At 49.3% G+C, this 17124-nt stretch overlaps 1 protein-coding gene across 1 annotated transcript in view; it reads right to left on the bottom strand.

The window, feature by feature from the left end:
* Positions 1–4990, bottom strand: part of LOC138489512 (zinc finger protein ZFP2-like) — an 81028-nt gene extending 76038 nt beyond the window's left edge. Inside the window, exon 1 of the mRNA XM_069617254.1 lies at positions 4826–4990. The gene's annotated coding sequence lies outside the window, so the exon portion shown is untranslated. The remainder of the gene's footprint in view (positions 1–4825) is intronic.
* Positions 4991–17124: the final 12134 nt, after the last annotated feature.

Here is a 17124-nt window from a genome sequence, read left to right on the forward strand (position 1 = left end):
TGGTCTCTGATGTCACATTCACTAACAGCTGGATAGTGGGACAGTGTATAGGCTTACCTAATGGAAGGCCATGTCCCGTGTGGAATATTCCTGGTGTGCTGATAATGGAGTGTGGCCCCGTCTTCGCGCCATATTGATATAGCTATGTTGGTATGGACCTCACAAGTAATAGTGTGTGGGACTTCACGCGCTTGGGTGCGCAGCGTGTCGTGAAATGTTTATGTCAATATTGACATTAGTGCATGTAAATATTGGATCCACTGAAGCTTGCTTGCGCCGAGTGCCCGGGACAGTGGTCCCATTGAACAGTGAAATTACTTGCGGTTCTTGACCGCAATGTTAAGTGCCGGATGCAACCATATAAGAGATTGCTCTGGCATGCGTGCATGGTGACTTGTTGAGTTATGCAGACCTACGAGCGAGAGTTGCTCTGGTATGAGTACATACCAAATGTTCTTTTCAGCTTATCCCATGGGCCATAGAACTGGGAAACCCATTGACACCATTTGCAGCTGTAAAAAAACCTCTAAATCACCATGGACAAAGTGTTAACGCGATAATCCAGAAGTGCTTCTTCCACCTACAAACGATTTTAAAAATTCGACCATTCCCCTCATTCACGCATAAAGCACTGCCCATCATATCCCTCATCTTGTCCAGGATAAATTATACTAATGAAAATGCAACGAATACAAAACGCCGCAGCCAGATTTCTCCTTAAACTCAACAGAAGAGATCACATCACACCAGTTCTTAGGAAGTTACATTGGCTCTGGGTCTAAAAAAGAAATCACTTTCAAAACAATGTGCATAACGCACAGAGCAATACACGACCAAGGAGCAGAATGTATTCTTCAAAATAAACTTTCCATCTACAAACCAACCAGAACCCTGAGATCCTGCAACGAAATCCACCTAGAACCTAAACAATACACAAATAAAAAACTGTGTGGATCAGCATTCTCCTGCCTAGCTGTGAAATTATGGAACTCTCTTCCCACGGAAATACAAACTATGGAGGACCATACAAAATTCAGAAAACTTCATTAAACCTGGCTCTTCACCTCCGAACACAATGAAACTGACTGAACAGCGCCTGTAGACTGTGTAACCGGCGAAGTACTGAAAAGGGAAAAGTAGCCCGAAAACAGACAAATGCATCGATGCAAATCCATCTAATGGAAATCCATCGAAATGCTATCTTGTACATGTAAGAGTACATTTCCATCGAAACTTGTCCATCGAATATAGGGATGGACAAGTTACAATGGATATGTGCTTTTAAATGTAAAAAATAGAATTTCAATGCTTTTATTTCCCACGTTAAAACGTTACATGGAGCTGTCCAGTGCTGAAATGTCGGCACTGGCCAGCTCTTTGTAACTTTTTAATGTTTATTGTATATTGGGGGGGTTTCCTCCTCAGGACCCCCCAACCCACTTAACGCTAAACCCCAACTATAACCCTAGCCCTAACCTTAAATCTAACCCTTGCCCTAACCCCAACCCTAATTCTAACCCTTACCATGGCAAGAGGAGGGGGATGCTTGGTGAGTGTCCCAAGAGGACTAGGAAGAGTTTATGAATTTTGAACATTATTGGATTATCGGGGGAATACCGCAGACATGGGAATCGGAGGAGAGTGGAAACACCAAAATTAAAGTTTACACCCACAGTGATCACATCTACTAGGCAGGGGGTCATGGGTCTCTGTGCCAAAGGCCATGGCTAGTGGGCCCCAAAGAAACGTATTGGTGCAACATGTATAGTGGCCACGCCCCAAAGCCATTGCTATTGGGCCCCAAAAAAACTATTGTGGCAAAATGTACAGTGGCCATCGCTGAAGGCCGCGGCCACTGGTCATGATCGAAGGACCAGGCTAGTTGGCCACAACGAAACGTATTGGTTCCATCAAGTACAGTTGCCATTGCTGAAGGCCAGGGCTAATGAGCCCCAAAGAAACCTATTGGTGCAACATGTACAGTGGCCCTGCAAACACTCATACTACGTTCTCTTATACTACATACACTCACACACTATGCGCCATACTCTCCACACAAAAACCACTGAATTTATATATAAAAACATGTTTTAAATCAAGAGTTAAGGCTAATGTACAAAGAGTGGGAATAACAAGGTTAAGATACAAATACTTACTTTATAACACTATAAATTCAACCATGAAATTCTAAGAAGCACATTTTGTAAAAAAAAAATTAAAAAACTGTCTTGAGAGGACAGTTTACATTTGCACGTATGTGCAAACAGGTCCCCTCTGGGTAATTTTCGTCACATGCACTGCAGAGTGAAAAAGAGAAGTATAAAGAGGTGGTGGAAACACCTTTACACCTCTCTTTTGCACACTGCAGTGAAAAATGAGAAAGCGGCACCTGCCATACATGCATGGCAGGCATCGTATGCAATAATTTCCTATGTAAGTGCTTTGCTTTTTGATGGTGTAAAAAGAAGGCAGATACACATTGGAACTCAATGGTTTTACACCAGCATGAAAACCCCATGCTCAAAAAAAAAAACTGTTTTTGAAGGGAGAGGATAAAAGGAAGGCGGACACGTAGTGCCCATTCTGCCCCGCCCACAAAAGTAATGTATATACCCCAGAGTGTGAATGGAGGTGTTAAGACCGACATAACACCTTTATGCCTGTCTTTTGCTCCTTCCTTCATTCATGCTCTGGGGACTACGAAAAACACACAGTGCATACTGCACCTGAACACTAACTTCAAGGATACAACAGATTACATCAGGGCCATAACTGAAATGAGTGTTCGGACTTGATTTGTAGCGGTGTGAAGTTAGTGTTTATAATTGGAGTGTCATGGTTGAATTTGTAGTTGTATACAGTGAATGTTGCCACTTTTTATGCACTTGGCTTTTTGTTAGGTTATCCTTAACTCTTGTTAAAAAACAAAAAGGCATATCATAGGAGGGCAGTTGCCACCCTATACTTGAGCTTAAACCTTTCTACATAGACTTTTCCCAAAATGCTCTCATCCCCTCTGATTATTTTCCCATCTTTTCTACTGTTCGTCTTTTCGGCATCCCTTCTTCACATCTTGCTTTGTGTTCTGTGTCTTTTGCTGCCTTGTGACCATTTCTTCTGCTTTCCTTTGAATCTCGTCTCCTTCGCAACTTCATCTGCATTGTCTTTAAGTGTCCTAATGGTCTTGCTCCTGCTCACCTTTCCTCTTTGATTTCTTTCCATTTTCATTCACACTCGAATCCCATTTTCTATTAACTGTTCCTCGACTTCCTTGTGCCCCCTATCGTTTTCGTTCCTTTGCCCTGATGGTCCCCAAACATTGGAACTCCCTTTCTCCCTCTACGTTCAATAACCTCTTTTTCTCTCTACAAACCCTGGCTTAAAGACAATCTTCTTTCTCACTGATCTGTTGGTTGAATTACTATTTTTATAAAGGTCTTAGACGTCAAGCACTATAAAAATACAAAATGGAGACAAAGGAATACAGCCAGGGGTTAATAGGCACAGTATCTATCATGGGACAGCCAGCCACAAGGGAGCTGAAACCCCAGGTGCCCACTAAAGAGTTACGATAAGAGTGCTGCCGCAGAGGTCCCAGAGAGGTGATGACCGTAAGGGCTCCAGCAAAGGCAGCCTGTAACATGTACACTTCAATGCGCCTATGTAAAGCCCTGAATGAAATATGTTGCATTTTCACAGGAGTAGCGACTGGGGGTCTCCCAGAGGCTCGGGCCCCTTTAACCTGAAATAGTTGAAAGACCCTGTTGCCATCCCTGAGTAGAGGGTTCACTAGGATCATGCCGGGAGCACAGCCACTTAATGGGCTGGGACAAAGGCAGCGTGCAGGTACCCAGACAACTTACTGTAGCTGTTTGTTCTGCTCAGGGCTTCATGGAAGACCACGCCTTGAAGTACCTAAAGATAGACCTAGTCCATGCAGGCCCTACTCTGACCCGAAATCAGCTGCACTGGCCCAGCTCAGGGTACATTACAGGGGCTGGTCTGCTGACTGGGGGTGCAGAGGACCACTCCTGCTCCACCATTGCTCAGGCCCACCAGGGGCTGCTGGGAGGGACCCTAAAGTGGTTTCCCAGAAGGATGCAGAATGATATGATATGATATGGTATTTGTAACGCGCCTATACACAAGTGTTTCAAGGCGCGACGAGGCAGGGAGGGAGGGAAACAAGGGGAAGACAGACAAACGATCCTACTAGGCCAGGTGTCATTCAGATCGGGCAAGTGCAGAGGTAAGGGGAAAAGGAGAAAGTGCAGGGGGAGGAGGTGGGGGGGAAAGTGCAATACACGGTAAGTAGCGTAATTAAATAATAAATAAAAGGGCCAGCTGGTGGCAAGTGCGAGGTAAGTGCAGAGCAAGTGCTAGGAAGGGGGCTGTAGGGATACAGTGACAGTCCCACAGTGCAGGGGGAGCCAGGGAGGCAGTGCAAGTGGAGAGTGGCTGGGCCCTGGACCGAGGTCGCTGAGAGTGGCCAAGATGCAGGTATAGTGCAGAATTTCAGTGGGGAGTTAAGCAGGTTTAGCAGGGGAGAGGGAGAGAGAAGGCAGAAGCGAAGAGGAAGCACAAGGCTATCCAGGGGGGGGGGAAGGGGGGGTAATAATGTCTAGCCTCTGGGAGCAGGGCACCCAGAGAAGGGTGACAGCCTGCACTTGGTATGACTGAGACGAGGAAGAGAGGGTAAGGTGCGGCAGAGAAGGGGCCTCCTTGCAGGTCCCTGGCTACATGTTGCCAGGGCCGTCTCCGGCCACTGCTGGCATCTGGACGCCTGATGGCCCGCCACTGACTGCTGGCCCCTGGAGACACTCACCTCCTCTGAGCCCTGCCCGGGCAGTGCCCCCAGGGATCCTGGGTGGGTTTCCCCGCAGTGGGGATCTTTTGGGGGACTCTGAGCTGGAGCCCCAAGAAAGAGAAAAGCAGAGCAGAGACAAAGCGAGGTCCCTGATGCGTGATGGCGGCGACGTCCGCCTGCGCTACACTGCGGCTGCGCAGAACCAGAGACACAGCACTGGCAGGTGCGTGTTGGCGGCCCGTGCGCGGCACTGCGGCTGCGCAGAGCCGGAGACGCTACTTATGGAGCACCACGCGCCAGGCGAGGTGAGGTGAGACACTACTCCCTCCGCGCATGCGTACATCTGCTGGCAACCTCCGGGTTTTCTTCGGAGAATGCTGGTTCTTACGCTCTTCTCCGGGGAAGAGCGTGGAGCCTCCGGGCTTTTCTCCACCCGATTGGCTACATTAGGCCGCCGCTGGTAGTAGGCAAGCGACTGCAGGCATGTGCGGCGCCCAGTAATGCTGTGAATTAGTACTCGGTCCGGCTCTCCCTCCTGTGCTAGTCACCGTCGAGGCCGCACATCACCCCCGTCTCTGCCTGAAACAGATATCTAGCTTCCCCCGCCTTGCCAGACTGTTCTCCCTCACCTAGTGTCCTCCTCCGCTGATCAGCCTGAGGTATTCAATAATAACTATACAGGATCTGTAACTGGAGCCCTGGGCCGTTATCACCCAGTAAAGGCACCCGTCTTGTGATTATTGTATGCAGGGCAGTTTCTAGCCAAATTGGTGCCCATGGCGAAACATCAGAATGCCCCTCCTCCATTGGAACTTGTCACTCCCAAACTACACATATGCATCGTGGGACAAACCCCCTTCTGCAATATGAATAAATCATTTCTAAATAAGTGAAGCAGGTTTAATTTACATTGTAATTCAAATACTTTACAGAGGAATTCTAATGTGGAAACACAGCTGTTGCTGCCCAAGTGAATGGGTTGTCTGTCACCTGCTCTTAGGGAAGGCCTTGCCTAAATGCAGTTTCAAACTCTGTACTGGCAAACTGAGTTGTGACCAGCCTACCGGGGTCTGAGGGCCCACTGACCTGGCCCTGTGTTGCTGTTTGTAGCACCTCACTTGTATTTCGCAAGGGGCAATACTAGACTAACCATATGAATTATTTTCTGATAGAAGGCTATCATTCCATGATGGATTGTCTGGTACACTTATTGTATACTTTCAAGGTTCCTGTATGCTTTGAATTAAATCACATAGCATTCAAGGAATGTTAATGTGATCAGAAATATCTATATTTGATTAACAAATCTGTGATAAAAGGATTGTATGAGTGAATCTCTAAATTCATAAGTGATGCATGTCTTGGTGCTCACATCACGGTTCACAATACTCACCGTCACATTCAAATATTTGTAGTCATGAACCATGCATGCTCATTTGGACAGCTTACTTTTGGGTGCAAGTATAAAATGGCTGCAACATGAGCCACTCAAATGGGGTAAAAGGGCTCTTTTGCTTCTTGTTTCTAAAGATTTTTAGAGGAAGAAGCGCTGGGTCTCAGTGTTAACATGTCCAACCCCAATACAGTAACATCCTTAGGGAATTATAACTACAGACAGGGCAGGATACTGCATAAGAGAGACCCAATAAACAATGCACAGGAAGGCTACACAGAAAGTATTGTACCTCTTTCAAACTTTAGCCTGACCAGTAATAACCTGATGAAGCATTTTAAATGCAACTGGCTTCTAATGCATGGTAAAGGGTCCACAGTTCATCAGCCACTACCTCCTCACTATAACGCAGGCCTCGGGTTATTTTGGCAAATAAGAGCAGACCCATGCTTTATCTAACAGAGCTGGCATTAGTATCTCTTATTGGTGCTGGCCTACAGCTAGTGAAAATCATGGTGTGGCAGTGTAGAAAGGGTGTGCATTATGCTTTAACTTCTTTAATTTACTACTCTTCAGCAGTTGCAACAAACTCATAAAACCATAACAAAACACTGAAAAATGTCTGAACAGACTTTTCTTCCTTTCAAACTACAATCCCCATAGTCTCTGTAGTCCATCTCACTCCATGCTCAGCTATGACCACTTCCTGTCCCTGAGCTCCTCCTCTCTTTTACTCGCTCTGAAAAAGTCACTCTGAGAACTCCACACTAAGTCCTGCAACTGGAAAAGACATGAACCACTCCAAACCGAATGTCGAACTTCCTCGACGCCAGGCGACTACCTCTGCTAGTCTCCTACTTCAATTGTTCTTCTGCTCTTCTCCTAGGAATAATACAAAGCAGAGAAGTCAGGGTGGCGTCCATGTATTGACAATATCATCACATTCTTATCACATGCTATAATCCAAAATCATGTGCCATACATAGCTTGGGTGGGAATTTAATGCTCGCCTCCTAGTCTTTAATAGAATTAATACTCCCTGCGCAGTTAGCAGGGGCAATCTTCATTCTATGACAAGACTGGAGGCGAGCATTATGCTTGTTCAAAGCTTCCCAACACAGGGACCGCTAAACTCTCTGTCGGCTTGAAATAAAATTCTTTAAATGTTCGATCATTCCACCAGTCTGCTGCTAACATAATGGGGGTCATTCCGAGGTTGGAGGTAAGGCATTACCGGCACCGGTAAGGGTGCCGATGCCAGTAATCCCATACCTCCATATTCCGAGGTCCCTTTGCGGGTCCTTCCTTACCTCCTGCTTTTAGCAGGAGTAAAGTACGGGACCCGCAAAGGTACTTCGGAGGTAATTACGGTACCGTAATTTGCGGTGCCGTAATTACCTCCTTCCCCATTCCTATTGAGCCCTATGGGGAAGAAATGAGAATGGGGAAGGGCAAAAGGTGAATGGGGAATTACCGGTCCCTCCAACCCTGGAATGGACCGGTAATTACTCCATTCACCATGCCGGATTTGGGACGGTTTCGGAGGCAACCATGGAGCTAATTACTCCATGGTTAGCTCCAAACCTGGAATGAGGCCCATATCTCTAAGGGATACTCCTGTCTTAAAGGCTTAAGATGCCATAGCTCCGCGTACAGAATGTGCCCCATACTTCCCCACATCTATCCCTGCTGCATGCATGACCTCTTTAACCCATCTGGCGATAGTAGCTGTGGATACGCCTTGCAAGGCTTTCTACGCGCTATAAGCAATTGCGTGGTATTTGCTGCTCTGTGTTCCGCTGTCCTGCTTTCATATTCTCTGATGCAACTTGCCACACACCATTTAGGTCTACTCAGGAAATATAGGTAGTGTACTGAAGACGTGCCTGTGTAAATTTCTCCTCGATATTGTAAATGTTACGCCCTCTGGAAGTCCAAATGACTTACTATCTACTTCTAGGGCTCTCACGTCTGACCTGCGTTTACAAGAGACTAAGCACAAAAGCATTGCCAACTTCCCCCACAATTGTTTCAAGGATATCTGTTCCCGGGCCAACTCTCCAATAGCTTAAGAACTATTAGTACATCCCATACTGTCATATATCGAGGTTCTGGAGGTGCTTTAAATTTGGCTCCTTGAATGAGCCTAATCACTGCTGGATGCTCACCTACTGGTACACCCTCGATTGGCAGGTGCCCCGCGGAAATGGCAGACCTGTACACTCCTATGGTACGGAACACTTTACCATCTTGTAACAGCTGTGCTAGAAAATTCAAAATCATCACTACAGGCGCAGAAATGGGATGAACACCTCTCCCTTTGCACCAGCTAGTCCACTTGGCCCAAGCCGCGTCGTAGCTCCTTCTCGTGGACGGAGCCCAGGATTCTGTGATGAGCTAAGCAGCCTGTGACGAAATGCCTGGCAACGCCCAGCATCTGCTGATACCCTGCACGTGATGAGTGGGAGTATCCCTCTCACTCTCAGAGGATGATATGACCCAACTGGGTACGTCAGCAGGTGCTCTCCTTCTGAGAGAATTCTCGGGTAATCCACTGTTAGTTCCATAAGAGTCGGGAACCACACTTGAGACTTCCAGAACGGTGCTACTAACAGCAACTCTGCCTTCTCCCTCCGACACTTCGCTAGAACTCTGCTCAGCATCATGAATGGGGGAAACGCGTAGTGTGGACCTCCGCTCCATTCTTGCAGGAACGCAGCTGTCCTTCGAGCCCCTGTGTCCAGCTGAAATATTCTGCTGTCTGGGCGTTCAACCGGGATGCGAAGAGGTCTATATGTAGCGGACCCCATCTCTCGGTCATCCTCTGAAACACTGCTGGATCCAGCCTCCAATCGCTGGAATCCATGAGGTAGCGTGAGTTCCAGTCCGCTATTACGTTCAGCGTCCCGGGGAGGTACTCTGCTGTGACCGATGTCTCCGATTGCAGGCAGAAGTGCCAAAAGTCCTTCACTAGCTCATCTAGCATCCTGGATTTGGTGCCGCCTAGATGGTTTATATATCGCACCGCTGATATGTTGTCCATCTTTAATAGGACGCACAATCTCATCTTCCCCCTTGTGAAGGCTCTGATCGCAAAGGACCCTGCTAGTAACTCTAGGCAATTTATGTGTAATCAGAGTTCTTCTTCGCTCCATTTCCCCCCGTCTGTAGGTCTCCGCACCTTGCGCCCCAGCCCAGCTGGCTGGCGTCAGATTCTATAATCAGATCCGGTCTGTCTTCGAAAATGGCACGTCCATTTCAGGCGTCCATATTCTTTAACCTTCATTCCAGCTCCGTCCTGGATTCCTGATCCAACGGCACCGATTGATGGTATCTCAAGCCCTGCTGCAGATGCCTTATCTTCAACCTCTGCAGTGCTCGATAATGTAAAGGTCCGGGAAATATGGCTTGAATGGAAGGTGCTAACAGCCCCACTATTCTTGCCAGTGTTCGGAGTGACACTACCTGTCTTTGTAGGCACCCCCTCAATTCCCTCTTGATGTCACAAATTTTTGGAGCAGACAGCTCGAGCGTCGCTTTCCTGGTATCCAGGACGAAACCCAGAAAGTCCAGCCTTTGGGCTGTTTCGGTGTCTGACTTCTCTATATTTCCTAGGAATCCTAGGGATGATAGCAGGTCCTGGAACCATTTTGTCTGGTATATGAGAGTCTCTCGGTCCTCGGCTAATAGCAGAAGATTGTCTAAATAAATGATCAATCTTATTCCTTTCTCTCTTATAGCTGCCGCTATTGGCTTCATCAGCTTGGTAAAGGCCCAGGGTGCTGAAGCAAGCCCGAAGGGCATAGTCTTGAATCGCCAGAGCTGTCGTTTCCAGCGAAAAGCTAGGAAAGTCCTGAATTCTGCTGCAATTGGGATCATTAAATAGGCATCCTTCAGATGCAGCCTCTTCAGCCAATCTTTCTCTCTGAGCGAGTCTCAGAGTTGATGGATGCCCTCCATCTTGAAATGCCGGTAAACTATCCAACCGTTCAGTTCCTTTAGTTTATCACTGGACGCACTTTCTCCTTTCTGTGCACCAGAAACATATTGCTTATAAAGTCGGGTTCTCCTGGACACCTCTCTATGGCGTTGTTCTTCGCTAACAGGTATAGCTCTTGGTCGAGAAGCCTCTGCTCTGCGCACTCTAAATGCTGCTGGTGAGGCCTGCGCTCCTGTACGGGTAGTTGTATAAACTCTAGATGCATACCCAAAACTGTTTGTAGCACCCACACATCGCTGGAAAGCACGTGCCAGTTTCTCAAGAACATGCCAGTTCTCCTCCCTACAGGGGGGTAATGCGCTCCTCTCACCTTGAGTGAACCCTTGACCATGGCCGGATCCTCTTCTTCTGCGCCCTCTTGGGAAGCGTCCCCTGGACGGGAAGAAGGAGTCCTGCTGCCTATTCTCCCAGTATTGGGCTCTGGGATTCTGGGGTCTTCTTCCACCCTGGTTGCGACCAGTCGAATGACCCCTGTGGCGACTGGTCCTGCCAAAAACTCGGTTAGGAAAAATCTTTCGGATTGAGGCCTGCGCCTTCTCCAGTGACATGTAGGTGCCGACAAAGCGTCCCATTTCTCTAAAGAGGAGTCCTTGTGCTGCCTCTCCGGCCTCGTATGAGGCTAGGTCACTGAGCTTTGCGTCAATTTTCAATAACAAACCTCTCTGGCGTTTCGAGGCGATGGCGCAGTTAGCATTCCCTAAGAGGCATACTGCTCTCTGTGTCCAGCCTGCCAGGGCGTCGGGGTCCACCTCTTCTCCAGTATCCCTGGCCCTTTCTGCCAGGTTCATGATTTTCGCGAGTGGGCCGTCCAGGTCAAGCACCTTCTCTTGACAACTCCTCCAAGATCTATCAATGCCTTTACGGTGGTCCTTGCTTGTTTTCGATACGAATGTCAGCATTCCGGCGTTTCGGACACTTTCCCCGGAAGGTCCGGCCTAGGGCACTCCGCCCAAAGGTGTTGGACGACCTCTTTGTCCAGAGCTTTATTCAACCTCTTGGTCATATACTGAGCCACTCTTGGCGAGGGTTGCCAGTCCGAGGACCTCGGGTTCCGGATGCTGTCCGGGTCAAACATATCCTTTTCCACCTCTTCAAGGTGCTTCTCTTTGCGGATTCTCTTCCCTCTGCTGGGTTTGATTTCCTCCTCCTCCCTTGATTCCTCCTCATCTTGGGATGGGGGTCACCTTCCTCCAGCTCCTCTTTTGAGCGTGGGTTCTCTTCTCCATCTTCTTCTTCCCCTGGAGTGGGGGTCGTGAGGCCCGGCACTGTCTGATGCCGCAAATATGCTTCACGGAGCTTTGCGAAGGCGTCAACGACCTCTGGGGCCTTCTCTTTTGCCCCATCCGAAGGGCCCTGGGGGTCGCAAGAGGCTTTCCTCTTTCGGGCCTTAGTACTCCCCATTGACCCCGTTTCAGAGGGTTCTGCGGGCGTGCAATCTTTCCGTCCGGCACTGTCTATGGGATGGTGTAGCATTGCCTCTAGGGACTCCAGCCTATCTTGCAGGGGTGTAACCCCTTGAGCCACTGCATCTATAAGTGAACTCTCCAGCACCTCCATGAAGCTGGCAGCAAGGTCTGATGGCTGCTCCTCTTCACTCCACTCAAATTCCGACATCTTGGGAGGGTGCTGTGTGCCTGATGTACCCGTGAGGGTGTCTCTGCACGCCCTTTCACTATAGGTGCTTCAGATGTCCTCAAAATGCTCTAGTATGCAATATCAGGGACTTCTTTCTCTTTCCTTTTTAATCACTTTCAATAATATATATATATATATATATTTTTTTTTTTTGAGCTGTGGCTGCACCAGACTTAATACAGTTCTTAAATGTGCCTGGTATGGGCGTTTTTCTAGTCGTTCTCACTGTCTGTGAGGAGCGTTGTACATAGCCTAGGCAAAAGCCTTGGTTCGCCTCGCGAGGCCGTAGCTCTTTCAGAGAGCTGTTTGCTGATTGAATCTGCGCTCTGGGGCGCACGTGTTAATCCAAGCTCCTACGCTCGGGAATTTGAGCAGATGTGCTCGTTCTGGCTACTTGCGTAGCTTATTATCAAATCACTGCTGGGCCCGGCTTCCAAAGAGTGCTCTGCTCTGCGTGGCTGCAAGAAATGCGACACGGAAGCAAGCTCTGCGTCCCGGTCCCGCCCCTGCAAAGCCGGGGGCCGTCGGGCCTCAGCGTACTAGAGTGCTGCTGGCTCCGCCTCCCTGAAGAAGGGGGCCGCAATCTTAGGCGCTCAGAGTCCCCGCTGCCTCCGCCTCCGCGAGGGAGGGGGCTGGGGACTCCCTACTTCTGCGCGGCTCCACTGGGCCGCTGCAAACTCCCACGGCGACGGGCAGCCACCCCTGGGGTGCTGGTAATATGGCACGGGTCGGACGTGCCGTGGGGTACGCCCGCACGAACGGGCTATTCGCGCGAACGCTAGATAAAGCCGCTCGCAGTCAATGAGCGTTGCGCCGATGCGCTACTCACATCGATATGCCAAAGATTAACGACCCGAAGATCAAAAGAATAAAATATACCTTCCTGCGCTCTTGTGCCTGCGTTGCGCTGTCGTACTCTGGCAAGATATGCTTATCACTCTATCCTATCCCTACACAATGGTGAAACTACTAAAATTCCACATTAGATAGGGAGATAATCAGAATAGTATTTATCTGCTTGAAGAGCAGTAAAAGAAGAAGAGGAGCTCAGGGACAGGAAGTGGTCATAGCTGAGCATGGAGTGAGATGGACTACAGAGAATGGGGATTGTAGTTTCAAAGGAAGAAATGTCTGTTCAGACATGTTTCAGTGTTTTGTTATGGTTTTATGAGTTTGTTGAAACTGCTGAAGAGTAGTAAATTAAAGAAGTTGAAGCATAATGCTCGCCTCCAGTCTTGTCATAGAATTTGAGGCAACTTCTTTGATTGCTTTATGTGTTTAAGTGTGGTCACAGTATGGCACGCTGGTCACAGCCACATACACAAAACATTCCAGTGTGCTCTTGTATGGACATTGGGTACATCCCAAAAAAACTGGTATATGTGCTGTTATATAAGAGAGTACCACATAGACTCCATTAACCAACAGGTTGGTGACTTGTGCAGCGCACAAATCATTGCTGCAAAAATCTCACTGCATTGATTTGCGATGGACTACTGTCTGCATGGTGACGCACAATGAACTCTACGTTCCTAATCAAGGTGCCAAGTGACACTGAGTCGCCATCTGGTGGACGTGCTGGGCAGTGACGGGCTTTGATGCTGAGCAGATGCATTTAGTAAGCACTAGAATACATGAGCAAGAAAGTTAGAGTTAACCTTCCCATGGATGCGCCAGATGTAACTCAAATTAATATTCAAAACAAGCGTTTTGGTGTGTCAAATAATGAGACTTGAAAATAAAGAAAATAGTTTAAAACTTTTCTGTGTGGCTCGTTAATTCTCTTTGAAGAATGCATAGGTTTCGTCAGCTAACTGATACTTGTGCTAGCCTGGGGAATAAGTGAGCTAAATTTATAAATTGCCCCACTAAGAGAAGAGAATCTGGCAGGAGAGCAGCGGACCGTGGACAGTGGTCTGTGGTGCATTGCACAAAAGGAAGACGGTGTCACTGATTTATGACCTGAAATGCCCAAACATTGGTGGTGGTCTCTGCCCACACCCTGCTGAGCTGGGAAAGTCACTGGTGTTGAAGCCTGTCACTGAGGATTTGTGCCCTGGGGGTGGGGGGTTTGGGGGCGGCAGAGGGGACGGTGGCTGCTGCAACCCCTCCTCCAACCCCTCCCCTCTGAGCACCTCTACCACTACCCAGGGTGGACTGTCCACAGCCCCACTGGGTAAGGGAAGGAAAGGAGTAAATACCCCAACCCATTGAGGAGGACTCAGCGTAAGGCTGCTGCACTGCTAGCCCTTGGGACTTTGCAGTGGCATTGGACCTTCTGGAGTGTCTCATCTGCCTTAGCTCCAAAAAGGTTCTGGCTGTCAAACGGCTTGTCCATCAGCCTGGACTGCACATTGAGAGCAAACCCTGAAGTCTGGAACCACGAGTGGTGCCTGATAACAGTGCTGGTAGACATTGTGCTACCCACTTAATCTGCTGTGTCCAGGCCCAACTGCAGCATCTGTCATACCACCTCTTTTCCATCGGAGACCATGGAAAAATACCCATCCCTCATGTTTGCTTCTGGAAGGTGCTCCGCAGCACCCGTAACAGCTGACCAGAGGCCGAAAGAAACGTTCCCCATGGCGCAAGAAGCATTGATAGTATGTAGCGCTTCACTCCACTACGCAAAAGCCTTTTTGCTTCCAGCCTCTTACTCTTTCTGTCCGGTGGAAGTGACGGGAAGATAGATGTCTTCAGGCTCGCAGTTGGGGCCTCTCTGTTGAAGCATGGGCTGAAAGAAACTCTGGGTCCAAAGGCGCAAGCCTATGCTTCCTTGCCAGCTCCTTGTCCACTGGGGGTGCAGAGGCAGGCTTCTGTAACTCTTCCACCACTGGCGCTTCGACAGCCACGTTGAAAGACAAGAATTTCTCCTTTGCAGGGGGATCAGCCAGAATGCCCCAGAGCTCATGTACTGAACTCTGGACCTGGAAGGGGCAGGAAGACCCAATGGTTCTGCCACCTAAGCCATCATGCTTTGAAAGGCAGCCTGAGCCCACACTACAGGGGACCCCCCCCCAACACCCAACACCCACGATCATGCCCCGCGGGCAGCCCATCACACATGACAATGCCCCGCAGGCAGCCCTCTCCACAGGGGACCCCCTGACACACATGACCATGCCCCGCAGGCAGCCCACAACACAGCGGACCCCCCGACACCCACGATCATGCCCCGCGGGCAGCCCATCACTCGTGACCATGCCCCACAGGTAGCCCACATGGCACCATACACTGCAGGCAGGCCCCGCCTCATGTCCCCCCACCAGTGACGGCAACTTGCAGGCAGGCCCCGCCTCATGTCCCCCCACCAGTTACGGCAACCTGCAGGCAGGCCCCGCCTCATGTCCCCCCACCAGTGACGGCAACCTGTAGGTATGCCCCGCCTCATGTCCCCCCACCAGTGACGGCAACCTGTAGGCAGGCCCCGCCTCATGTCCCCCCACCAGTGACGGCAACCTGCAGGCAGGCCCCGCCTCATGTCCCCCCACCAGTTACGGCAACCTGCAGGCAGGCCCCGCCTCATGTCCCCCCACCAGTTACGGCAACCTGCAGGCAGGCCCCGCCTCATGTCCCTCCACCAGTTACGGCAACCTGCAGGCAGGCCCTGCCTCATGTCCCTCCACCAGTTACAGCAACCTGCAGGCAGGCCCCGCCTCATGTCCCCCCACCAGTTTGTTTGTTTCTTTATTTGTAACATGCACCAGACCCAGGGGCATCAGGGTGCGAGGACAAGGACATTTTCAGCTTACATAGTTACAAGATACGAACCAAAATATGACATAACTCACAGGCTTGCAGATATAATACACAGATATACAAAGATAAAATTCCACAAATATACATGTACGAGACACATTACAAAGTATCAGGTTTATTACAGTGTGGGTCACCACAAGCGGAGGTGTAGGTTGAAGGAAACCAAGTATGAAGCGAGGTTGAGTGCACAGGGTGGGTTGCAGAGGTAGAACATTTCATCTCTGAGGACGCTACATTGGGAGGAGAGTTAGAGCAGAGGTGGCTCGTTTGGGCTTAGATATCATAGGTATTTCATCTCTGAGGACGCTACATTGGGAGGAGAGTTAGAGCAGAGGTGGCTCGTTTGGGCTTAGATATCATAGCTATTTCATCTCTGAGGACGCTACATTGGGAGGAGAGTTAGAGCAGAGGTGGCTCGTTTGGGCTTAGATATCATAGGTATTTCATCTCTGAGGACGCTACATTGGGAGGAGAGTTAGAGCAGAGGTAGCTCGTTTGGGCTTAGATATCATAGCTATTTCATCTCTGAGGACGCTACATTGGGAGGAGAGTTAGAGCAGAGGTGGCTCGTTTGGGCTTAGATATCATAGCTATTTCATCTCTGAGGACGCTACATTGGGAGGAGAGTTAGAGCAGAGGTGGCTCGTTTGGGCTTAGATATCATAGCTATTTCATCTCTGAGGACGCTACATTGGGAGGAGAGTTAGAGCAGAGGTGGCTCGTTTGGGCTTAGATATCATAGGTATTTCATCTCTGAGGACGCTACATTGGGAGGAGAGTTAGAGCAGAGGTGGCTCGTTTGGGCTTAGATATCATAGCTATTTCATCTCTGAGGACGCTACATTGGGAGGAGAGTTAGAGCAGAGGTGGCTCGTTTGGGCTTAGATATCATAGGTTTTAAACCAGTTGATAATGTTTCGTCTGAATTGTGGGTAAGTTTCGTCCGGACGGAGTTCCAGAGTTGGGCAGCTTTGACGGGGAAGCTATTACCAATGATAGTCACCCGTTTGAAGGAGGGGACTGTCAGACAGTTAGTATAGGCTGCTCTGGTAGGTCAGAGTGTGAGCCTTCTATTGAACATCTCTGTCAAGTAGCGAGGTGCTGCGTTATTAAGGCACTTGAAGGTTAGTGAAGCAGTTTTTAGTGTGATTTTATCGTGGCGGCAACCTGCAGGCAGACCCCGCCTCATGTCCCCCCACCAGTGATGGCAACCTGCAGGCAGGCCCCGCTCATGTTTCCTCACCCCCACCAGTGACGGCAACCTGTAGGCATGCCCTGCCTCATGTCCCCCCACCAGTGACGGCAACCTGCAGGCAGGCCCCGACCCACATCCACCCCCAACACATTGACCCAACATGCATTCAATAATGAAATTTCCACCAAAAAGCCACCACACACTGCCCGCCCACAGTGCAACTCAACACCCATCCATCGGTCATATTCCCCAGAACACGCCCCATGCCATGTGAATCACATTACATCACATGCATGACTGCACACACATCACCAACAGTGACGAACAGCAGGGAC

The sequence above is a fragment of the Ambystoma mexicanum genome, chromosome 9 (genome assembly GCF_040938575.1).
Source record: "Ambystoma mexicanum isolate Mex_15411 chromosome 9, UKY_AmexF1_1, whole genome shotgun sequence".
Classification (NCBI taxonomy): Eukaryota; Metazoa; Chordata; class Amphibia; order Caudata; family Ambystomatidae; genus Ambystoma; species Ambystoma mexicanum.